Consider the following 12,018-nt stretch of genomic DNA (forward strand, 5'->3'; position numbering starts at 1 on the left):
GCTCCTTAGTATTCCTCCAGGACAAAAGTCATGGCTGCCCCACCCTCACCAGGTGCATCAAGGGGTTCCCCACCAGCTTTAATCTGGAGAAGGATCATGTCCCACTGGGCTTTTGCCTGTCCCACTCTGTTCCACTGGGTCCTAGACTGCCTGCCCTGCAGCCTCACCCTGTGCCTGTGCACCCTCCCTTTCTCACTCCCCTGCAGCCTTTCTCTTCTCTGTTGTGTAAAATAAAAACATACATTGGCTCCAAGGTGCTCCTGGGTATTTCAAAGACTTGGGGAGAAATTGGGAGAGGGCTGGAGGTAAGCAACAGAGATGGGGGAAGTATCCTTAGACTGGAAATTGAGATCTTCTGTTCCTGCACCTCCAGGTTCTCTGCTCTGCACGTGCATGTGTGTGTGTGTGTGTGTGTGTTGGGGACACTGGGGACTGAATGCCCAAGGCCACAGGGCATTCTGGGGTCTCAAGGGCAAAACTTACAGGAGGGTGGGCCAAATCCACTTGCAAAGAAATGTCTGTGGATTTCTCTCCCCTCTGAACTGTACCACTCTCCCCATATGGGCCCTCAGTGACATCCCCAGAAGTTTTGATCCTAGGACCCCACCCTAGCCCCAGGCAAAGGAAGAGGAAAGCAAGAGGTAGAAGCAGGTCCAGTGGACATGCAGGAAGGGAACAGGCCTATAGGAAGAAAGCCATGGGGACAGCCAGTCCTGGCTGCAGGGGGATGGTGGCAGTGGAGATGGGGCTGGGGAGGGAGGTGAGCATCTGCACAAATACAGGGCAGAGGCAGTGGGAGTCCAGCTAGCGACTCCCAGAGACAGTGGACAGTCCATGTTACTGGCTGGCAGCCTAGGGCATCTAACCTCACCAGGCAGCAACTTGGAGCCTCCACTCCAAACTAAAGCAGCCTTTTTCTGAAACTCCTCAAGGACAGGAATTGGATCATCTATGCAGATGTTCAGTCCATCCACCCACCCATCAGCAGGTATTTTAAACACCTGCCACTGGCCTGGCACTCTGACAAACATGCAGAATTGTTCTCACCTGTCACTCAGTCTAGGAGACTCAGGAAGGCATTTCATAGTGGCTTGGGGCAGGGATGGGGTTGCAAAACTCTAACTTGCTGACTCCCCAATTTGGTATTAACAGACTGAAACTGTAACTTAATGTTCTTACTTTTCATTTAATCGAGTAAGGACATTACAGAACAGACAAAAGTACTTTAAGACTTTTTTTTAAATAAAGAAGATAAAATAAAGGACCACCCTTCCCACTATAAGTAACTGATAGAGGTTAAGCTAAGAGGTTAGGTTACTTTTGTGGAAATTGACAGAAAGGGACACCAGGCAGCTGGGAGGTCTTTCCACAGGTGTGATCTCCATAGAAATGTATTGGGCTGGACACTGGAAAGATGCACTTTGCTCACATAAGTTACACCTCAATGAAAATGTAAATAGAGGCAGAAGTCAGACATTGAATTTATGGAAGCTCATAGGCTTAGGGGTCATGCTTTATGAATTCAAATTCCAGTTCTGCCTCTTAGTGTCTGTGTGACTTTGAACAATTACTTAACCTCTCTGTGCATCAGCTGCCTGGTCTCTAAAAGGAAGATAATAATTGTTCTCATCTCAAAGAGAATCCTGTGAGGATTAAATGAGGTAATTAAATGGGAAGCCCATCAAACAGTATTTGGCATGAGGTAATTACTTAGTCAGTGGTAGTCATTGCTTTTCCTAGGAAGTGCAGCTTCCAGCTTTATACTGAAATATAAAAATACATTACACAACCTACAATTAAAAAAACATAAAATGATGCTTCATAACATGAATTACATTATATGATATTATTTCCTTACACAAACTTATTAGAGGCTCAATATTTGATTACTCATTCATTATTCAACAAATATTTATTGAATGTCTCTAGCTTCTGAGACTGTTTCTGATGGTGGGAATAAAGCAATGTGTTAGAAAAGTCTCTGTACTTACGAATTTACATTCTCCTGTGGGAGACAGTCAGTAAACAAATCAGGAAATCACTATATAACACAGTGTCAACAGAGAACGCCCATCAAGATAAATATCAAACAAACTAAATGTACGCATACCATATTCCAACTGCAGAAAATCAATACAAAGAGCAAATCTTGAAAGAAGCCAGAAGGAAAAAGATGCTTTACTATTAAGATCAAGGATAAGAACTACCTCAGTCTTCTCTTCAAACACCACACAAGCAGGGTGAAAGTAGAGAGGAATATTTAAAGTGTTGGGGGAAAAAAAACAGCCTAGAATTCTTGATAGAGAGAAATTATCCTTCAAAAGTGGAAGAGAAATAAAGACTTTTCTCAAACAAGCAATGTTAACAGCCACAAGAGCTGTGAGGAAAAATAAAGCAGGGGGAGGGCTACAGAATGGCAGGGAGTGGGGTGGGGTAAGGAGAGTCCAGGGGGTGCCATTTTCACAGAGACCTGAATAAAGTGAAGGATCAAAGCAGGAGTCCTGTGAGGGTCAGAGAGAGAACTCCCAGCAGAGGGAACAGCAGGGGCAAAGGCCCTGAGGTGAGAGGGAGTGCTGGAGCAGCAGAAAGACGCCATCCAGAGTGGAGCATGATGAACCAGGGCAGAAGGTGTGAGGTGAGGAAGTGAAGGCACGGGACTCAGGTCATAGCAAGAGTTTGGATTTTGTTCTGAGTGCCATTGAAGGCACTGAAGGAATCTGAGCTGAGATATTCAAAAGCTCACTTGTGGCTTTGGTATATGGAGAATGGGAGGAGCCCAGAGACCAACAATAAGGGACTGTCTAGGCAAGAGATGGTGGGGTCAGGGGCCTGGTCATGGGCCAGGACCAGAACAGTGGCAGGGGTGGAGGGTACTGGATTCTGGATGCTTTTGGAAGGTGGAGCCAATAGGATGATGAATGGGTTAGATCCAGGGTCTGAGGAAAAGAAAGGGGTCAAATGGAGTTTTGGCTGGAGCAGCTGGAGAAAGGCAGTGCCTGCAGCTGAGATGGAGGGCCTGGGAGAGAAGCAGGTTTGTGAAAGGAATCCAGAGCTCTACTTTATCTGGACAGGTTAAGTTTTAGATGTCTAGTATGCTTGCAAGTGGACAGCTGGACATACAAGTCTAGAACTCAGGGGAGTGGGCAGAGCTGAAAATACCACTTAAGAATTGTCAGCAGGAAGTATAGCTCAAATGCCCTGCTTGTTCTCATACTTGGGGCTTTCTCATTATCATGGAAAATTCCCTGCAGCCCTGCTAAGGGAAGCACAAACAGTCCTTTAGGGTCCTAGGGTCCTAGGGTCATCTCTAAAGCTGGGATACTCTGGGCGACATCAGAGAAGGTGAGATTAGCGCCCCTCATCTCCGGCAGCTGCATCAGTCCTCTCCCCGAGGGCTGAAGGCTGTGGCTTACTGGAGATGTCTGTGAGAGAGCTCCAGGGAAGGCATGGTCAGGAGCCAGCTGAGAGGAATGCTTTAGGCCAGTGGCCCGGGAGAAACTCCTCCTGGGCGGCCCACTCAGTGCTCCTGAGCAGAACTTGAGATAATCTTAGGTGGTGCCCTAAAGAGAGAGAGAAAACCATTCCTCTCTAATTCCCTTTTGTGTCTGATTACAATGTGCCCTTTCAATCATTGCTACCTCTGGTCACCACGAATGTGGCCAGCAGGGCTTTGACACCCTCTAACACTTGCTGCCCTTCCTGTTTAAGGAAAGAAAGCCAACCTTAGACTCAAAGCTTTCTAAGGCAACTCTAGCTACAATATGATCACATTGCTATGCTCACATTTTATTTATTTTTAAGGCTATTCTCTGTTTATGACAAACACTACTAATGTTCCATTTATAGAAGGATGTAAATTTAAGATATTTGTGTGCGTGTGTGTGTGCAGTGAGTTAGTTTAAAGAAAAATGTTAATAGTACAAGTGGTGCTCAGACGTGGCCAAAATCATGAAGGTGTTACTTATGTGACCTAAAGTCTGAAAAAAAACATGACTACAAAAGATGCTGAGATGAAAATAAGAGCCCCAAGCCTCAAATTCATATACCAAGTTCATAATCACCCAAACCATGCCAAGATCAAGGGTAGGAACATTTTCCTTTCCCTTCACAGCCCCCACAGGCTACAGGTGGATCACTTTCCCTCTTCTGTCTTGTTTTTGGTATTTTGCCATAACAGGATTTCACCAAAGGAGAAAATTCTCTGAACATGTAATTCTCACCATCTAAAAGCAACAAAATGGATGTTGTTACCCATGATATCCCCCTAAATGCTGCAGATTCATGAAATATTTTCGGACTCAGCAAAGATTACAGTGTGCCCTTTAAGTACCAGCGGCACCCAATCACACACTACCAGCTACCAGAGTTGGAAGTTATAGACAATAACGCCCCAGACAGTACACAAACAATGAGTGGCTCTCAGCCTGACTCGGGCCTGTGACAGTGCCTAGTCCAGGCCAGACCTGAGAGGGTCTCTGTTTATTAGGTTGTCTGTGCACGGCACTGCCTGCCCAAGTCACATGACAGCGACTGTGTGGGGTCCACAGACTCAGGGAAGGAACAGAGCTCAAGAGGAACCAGAACAGAAGATCTTCTGAAGCCAGGCCTGATGCCCTCTTGGGACCCCAAGAAGCCACCACACCCGTTCTCTGGAGCCCTTTTGGCCCAGTGATGTTATCCCAAAGTAGGAAGTATGGGTCCTGAATTCTCAGCACCTCCAGCTGCAGCCTAGCTGAGGGAGGCACAGCTGTCTTGCTTGCCCGAGGCTGTGTCTCTCGTGAAGGAGAAACATCCGGCCAATTCTATCAAGAATGTCAGTCAAAATGTAGGGGAGGAATCAGTCAGCTCGGCCATCTAGTCCAGCAGCTCCTGTGTCCCTGGAGCAGACTCTTGGACCATCCTCAGCCAGGAGAGGCCCATCTCCCAAGGGCTATGGCCTTTGCAGCTCCCTTGTCCCCACTGTCCTCTCCCACCTGAAGCCTTGGCCTGGTGGCCTTCAGCCAGGGGGAGACATAAAGACTTGCAGGATGTGGGGACCCGCAGGCTGTGCAGAGATATATGTGGAGGTGAAAGGGCAAACCTGTTTCTAGTCTCCTTATCAGGACTGGCCGAGTGAAAGGGAAGTGGGCAGCCCTGGAGGTTAGGCTGGGGGGTCATGGCAGGGGCAGGGCTAGGCCCAGAAGACCTGAGAGGAGACCCTGCTGGGCGGCGGGGAGAAAGAGAGGCAGATAGAGCAGACCACTGCAAGCCCTTTCCCAAGGGGAGGAGCAGCTAGGATGGGCAACCATGCAGGTTTGTCTGGGACTGAAGGGCCTCCTGGGTTACAGGACTTCCAAGTTTGCAACCAGAGTGGTTGGTCATCCGGGGAGCAGCCCTACCTCAGGGACTGTCAGAACCCCCGACACCATCCCAGGTTCACCCCACCTTCTTGTCTGAATTGTCTCACTCCCCTCCCCAACTTCATTCAACTAACGCATATTAATGAAATGCCTACTCTGTGCCAGGCCTGCTACCAGGCACTGGGGATTCAGCTGTAAAGGGACAGACATGCCTCTGCCATCCCCATCCCTCAAAGCCTGGGTGGCATCCTCTCTGCCCCTGCTACCTGCCCAGCCAACCTGCCACCTGGTCCTTCTGGACCTCCTCCTCGGAAGCTCTTTTTTGTCTATCCCACAAAAGCCCCTGAATGGGGACTATGTCTAGTTCAGGGCTCTACCTCCCACTTTGCCCAACACAGGGCCCTGCACAGGACAGGTGCCTAACACATGCCTAAGGTGTGAGGGCAGGCTGGAAATGGGGACACCTCAGCCACCTCACCTATGCCACCCCACAAGCACACACACACATGTACAAGGGGTCCACCCATCTCAGCCAGGCAAGGGGCAGGGGAAACACAGCAGGCCTCTGGACAGACCCCAGCCTAGGTTAGGGGAGGGTAGTCCCTAGATGAAGTGGGAACAGGACCTGGCTTATTCTCCGTTTGCTGAGAGGTTTTCACCTTGGGCTCCAGGATCCCGTTCCCTCAGGGACTCACGTTCAGGGAGCCCACAGCAGTCAGTGTGCCCGTGTGTGCCTGCGGCATCGTACGGAGGCCAAGCCAAGCCTAGCTTCCTTTGGCCTTGGTCCCTGAGGCTGGAGAAGCCAGCAGGGATCCCGAGCACAGGCAAGGCAACTGGGGCAGCAGAGACTGCTAGCAGGAGGTGCAGGAAGAGGCTGGGGATTCCAGCTGCAACTCCAACCCCACCGCCCATTTTAGGAGTAGAGAATTGTGCCACTGAACCATGGGACTGAACGCCTCTTACAGGCGGGGGCTGCGGGCACTCACCTCAGTCCACCTGGCAGGGCAGTGTTAGAGTGGGCTCTCCTCATGGTCTGTGGACAGTGCCAGAATCAAGCCTGACCCTCTGAGAGCAGAGCCCCATGGGTTTGTCCTGCCCCCTGGTGGTGTTTATCATATTGCAACTCAAAGGATATGACAAAAAGCAGTGGGGTAGGATTTCTCACTGGCTGAGCTCAGCCCACTTGACCCTGCCATCTTTGGGACAGGGTCTTGGGGTATTATTAGGATAGGGTGCTTTTGTGTTCTGGAAACATCTGGAACCTAGCCTCTCCCAAGCAGCAGGGGAGTGGGAGAAAAGAACAGAATGTGGGAGACAACACCAGAAAAGATGACAGTCTGGCACCTGATACACCTTCTACCTGCTAGCCACAGGCATACAAGGAAGGTACAGAAGGGACCTTGGGATATTTTAATTGAAATTCAGACGTCCAGGATTGGATTATGGCTTAATCACAGACTGATTACTGACACGCTCTCATGCTTCCTTTAATTACATCCACTTAGCTCTTTCTCATAATACACAAGCACCTATGAGCCAGAGATTCTCTTTCTGTCTTTTAAAGCAACAGAGCCCCCACTTTTCTTCCAGAGGAAAGTTCACATGGAACCCACTACATAACAAGTGGTACTATTCTGGCAGTAGCAGGGCCGAGAGCTGGCTTCTGCCTGCTTGGCCTCCCCTTTCACTCTGCCCCAGCAGCCCTGAGTAGCCCCTTGGAATTCTGTAGAACATAACCTATATAAACAGTGCCCAGGAGGGCAGGATTCTCCATTCCTATGCTCCTGTGCCCCTCACATGCCCAGTTTGATGTCCCTTTTCAACAAATGTTGGGTGAAATGAATTGAATGAGAGAAACTCGCTCCAAGGACTACCCAGGTCTGATATGGGGAGGGGCACCAAAAAATGCCTCTGCCTCCAAAAGTCTCCCCCATCAACCTATCACAGTGCCTGTCATTCCCCATTACAACACAGTCTAATCTGCATGTCATCCAGGACTCAGAACAGACACTACCTACTCCGAGAAGCTTTCCCAGATGTCCCCAGCCAGAGTCATCTTGCTGCCTTTGAATGATGCAGCCACTTCACTGCACTTCTCTCCTGCATTCTTCACACTCATTCAGCCTTCAGCCCAAGTTATTTGCATGCATGTCTCATTTCCCCAGCAATGCAGGTTCTGTAAATTCAGGCATGTTTGATTGCCTTTGGCATCATCCATCTCAATGCCTTCACATAGTACTATTCAATACATTTGTTGAGGAAGAAGGAAAGTCTCTTGAAGCTCCTAAGGATACTGTGTCTCGAGAAAGGCCTGTTGAAATTCTCTAGGAGGGGCACCTGGAATTAATTTGACCTCTTAAGACTTTAACATGGAGTAGTTTATTGCCTCCACAAACTGTCACCGAGCAGAGAGCACAGAAGGAGATCCAGTATGGGGAAGCTGGATGGACAAGAGGATCTAGGGCCCCACTCATGCCAGAGCTTCATGCAGAAAATGGGTCCCTATCCCTGAGAAGGATTCAGAAAGGATTCAAGGAAGAGCTGGGGTAAGGACAGCAAGAAGAGAGAGAGGCTGGAGGAGGGTCGAGGATCACAGAGCACGTGAGTTTGCCTCCCCGTGCCTGTCTCCAGTGCCTGGCAGGCTGGGACAGAGGGGACTGGTTCCCTTTTTCTCCCCCAAAACATCTGGGGCTGCATCAGACATAACGATCTGGTAAAGAAAATTGTTATGGAAATATGTAACCGTGAGACGTTATCAAAGGCATCTTTAAAGTCCCTTTTCAACCCCCAGCCGGGTGGAGGGGATTGGAAATTGGAAAACTGGGAGACGATTACAGGACCATCAAAGTAGCCGAAATTCAATCCAATCTGCAGGTTTAAGGATGACTAGCAGACCCCTTCCCCAGCCCAGAAGACTGCAAACCCACTGTTTAAAAACCAAATCAACAGCATCATCAGATCCGGGTCTGGAGCAAACAAACGGCGCCCACAAAGGCTTCCTTGGATTTCCCTTACGTTGGGGAAATCTGAGAAGCGAGGCCCTGGGGAGGTTCCCAGCTTCCAGGGCTTCTATCTTCTCCCCACCCCACCCCACCCCCAGCCTGGGCTCCAGCTCTTTGTCTCTCCATCCCTCCTGATGCCTTTCTTCTACACCCTTTTGTGCCTTTTCTCCTTCCATCTCTCTTTATAGGTTTCTTTTTCTAACGGTGTTTTCTGTCTCTCTGGCTCCTCTTTCTCTCTGTTTTCCCCTCATAATTTGCTTGTGACATTTCCATCCCTTGTGTCTTTCAGCACTGTTATCTATCACATTACGTTGTCTTCTTGCTTTCTTTCCTTCTCTCTTTCCAATCACCTCCTTTCCTTGGCCTCTCAATTTTTCTGTCTGTGAATTTCAGGCTATGAATGAGGTGAAACCCTGGTTTTCTGGCTTATTTACCCATGTGAGTCTGTGTATTTCCCCAAGGTGTCCAAACACAAAGGACCCTCCATGCATGCCGATCCAGGGATCCTTCTCCCCAATGCCCATCACCACCAACTGTCCACTGGGCAATATAACTACACAGGCACACCAAAATAGACATGTGGTTTTACCTATGAGCAGGCTCTGAAGACATGGAAATTTATGTCCGGAGGGGTGGAATGCTACAGCACATAAAACCGATACACACAGAGAACTTCCATAATTTACAATTTTTTTTATGTGGGGTGAGAGAAAGAGGCTATGATTTTGCTACTAATAAAGTTATCCATATTTATCCTCAAGATGTGAAGGTTTATCTTCATTCACATTTCTCGTGGCCGAAACCTTGAAGGTTCTGTTAGATTGCAGGTTTATAATTAGAAAAGAGCCCAACTGGCACGTCTCGCTGGAAACACCTTAGAGTTTCATTCCGCCCCGCAAAGTATGTCAGTGACCACGAGAAGTAAGTTCCATTTTGAGTGATTCATTTTTGAAGAGTCATTTCGGGAACGGAAAGGGAAACACACATGCATGTTTATCGAAGAATCGGAATGAAAAGCGGCAGGAGAAAACGAAAGCATACCCACGTCCCGCGCGCCTGAGGAGCCCCGGCAGGGCGCACAATCGGCGGAATGCGGCAATTCGCTCTGCCCTGCAGCTCGCCACGGCATGCGGCCCGGACGAAAGCGAGCCGCGAGCTGCAGCGGTGCGTTCGGAGAAGCCAGACCCACCCTGCCGGCCGCCGTCAGGCGTCTGTCCTTTACCGGCCAGGTGCGCCGCGCTCCCGGCTCGCACGTTCCTCCGCGCCCCGGCTCCCTGCGAGTCCGGCTGCGCGCGGACAACCTGCGGGCCGCGGTCAATTTACCAGGCGCTACGTTCACGGGCACTGCGCCCATTGCGCTCGCATGCGTCCAGGCCCGGCTCAGGCCACGGGCCGCGGTGCTGCCGTCCGCGGCCCCGGCTGCAGAGAAGAACGCGCCGGGTGGCTGCGAGCTCGACTCTCCAGGGCACCCGCCGATCCAGAAAGAAACCAAGAGCCTGTTCCCTTTGATCTGGTTTTATGGAGATTTGATGTTGACATTAAACTTTGAATGCTTTTTATCCTATTTCAATCTCTGATTCCCAGTTTGGGCGGAGAACCCTGTGCCAGCGCCGCAATCTCTGAGGACTGGCGAGGGCGCGCGGGCGGGACGCGGGACACCGGGGTCAGCCGGCCCGGCGACACGAGGGTGCGGAGGCGACGCTGGGCGGGGCTGCCTACCCACATCCACACACAACTGCCGCTCGCTGAGCATATTGTTGTTTCGCCGACTGGCGCGCGCGGCGCTCTCCCCGCAACGCTGGCCAGGGAGGCCGGTGCAAAGTTGCAGCGCGCTGGAGAGGGAGACCAGGGCTCCGGGAGGCACACGGCCCAGGGCCAGGGAGGTACCGGGAACTGCCGCGCTTCGGTCCTCCCTGTGCAGCCCCTACCCATGCCAAGAGACTCAATTACTTTCAGGTGTGGACCACTCAATAAAATAAATCTTCCAGGGCAGGAGGCAAGTTTTCAGGAGCCAAACTTGAATCAGCGGACTTCGCATTCACAGAAAGGGACTTGCCTTTCTCTGAATCCCATAAGGTTTTGGTGGAGCAGGGAAATGGAAGCTGGGGAACAGAGGTTGCCTTCCTGAGATGACACTGTTCTTGGCCGGATAGGAGGGACGCATTGAGACTGTCTGTCTCTTTCTGTCCCTCCTTGTCTGTCTTTCTTGGTACCTCAGAATGGAATGATTTTTGGACTGAATCACTGTTGAGCCACCAGACCCAGTGGAAACAAAGTGGGCTTCTCCCCTCATTCCCTCACCTCTTTCTTTCTTTTGCTCCTTTGTCTCCCTCATCCATTGCCCAAAGTTCTCTTGATCTGAGATTTCCAAACCCGGTTTTGCAACACTCTAGGGAAACTCCAATTATCTCTAAGGCCTTGTAATATGCTCAAAGTGAAATAAACTTTTTATTAAACTTCATTATTTAATTGCAGGTCATGGACCCCTGATTGAGCAGGAGAAGCAGAGGAGGATGTTGGTGAATCAAACAAACCATCCCAGGATGTCACAGCTCTGTGAAGGTGAGAAATGCCAGCTTTAGAAATTTCAGGGCTCACAAAAGAATCCCAGGCTCTGGAAAAGAAAACCAAGTTCCCAGGAAAGCAGGGGCTTAGTTTATTGAGATCTGGGACCAAGGAAGGCTCTCTCTGACAAGAGGAGCCGGGGGCTCTGTCCTGCCCTGGACTTCCTCCCTCCACCCTCTTGCCAACCATCTCCATTTAGGCCTTTGGAGGTGGCAGGGAGTGGGTTCCTCCCTTCCTACCCTACTCTACTCCCATTTAAGATCCTTCGTAAGGTCCAATTTATACTGGACAAAACAAACTGGTTCCTTCCATTTGCTAGCAAACTCAGACAACAGCAGAATGCTTGTGGTGATGTAAACATGCTCTCAGTTCTGCTCTTTTAGAAGAGTTACTCACCCAAAAGTCTCTGAGGTCCCCTCAGTCCTCCTCACACCACCGGATCTAGGACACTGCCCTTCTCCTGAGCTCAGCAGTGGGAGCCCCAAGAGCTGACCAGATGGCTGCAGTGGAGGGCAACTTACTCTCACAGTATCTGACAAGGGCCCACATGTTTCCCGTATAGAGAACAAATCTGCCCCATTAAAGCGTTACTCCGTTGGGGAAAACACTGATGCAATTTTGGAAATATGCTGGGCCCACTGTGAGAGCCGGAAGGAGAGTCAGGTCTTCTCAGGAAGGCAGCGAAGGCCAGTGGGCGAAATTAATACCACCATATCCACCCTCACTTGGCCCAGCAACTTGAGGGAGGAATTATTGACCAAAACATCTGCACAGGAGCAAGCCTATGGGGCTGGTGGTGTAGTTACAGAGACCATCTGCAAATAGACAAGGAAAGAAGGTGCTGGTGACTTGGGGATGGCTGGGAGAATGCAGCCTGGCTGCCTGGGCTTGGAGAACTGCTGGAAACTCGAGAGTCCACCTCACAGAGCCAGAACTTTATAGCAAATAAGTCCATGGTTTGGTCCCCAGCAACACTGCAGATCTAAATAGCTTATGAACAAGTGAAAAATACATAAACACATAACAATTGCCTCTGAGAAAAATTTATACAAATCCTCCCATGTTATTTGCAAAATAAATAGCTGAGACCATATGGATGAGGAGGAAAGTGG

Source organism: Manis javanica, chromosome 4 (genome assembly GCF_040802235.1).
Source record: "Manis javanica isolate MJ-LG chromosome 4, MJ_LKY, whole genome shotgun sequence".
Lineage (NCBI taxonomy): Eukaryota > Metazoa > Chordata > Mammalia > Pholidota > Manidae > Manis > Manis javanica.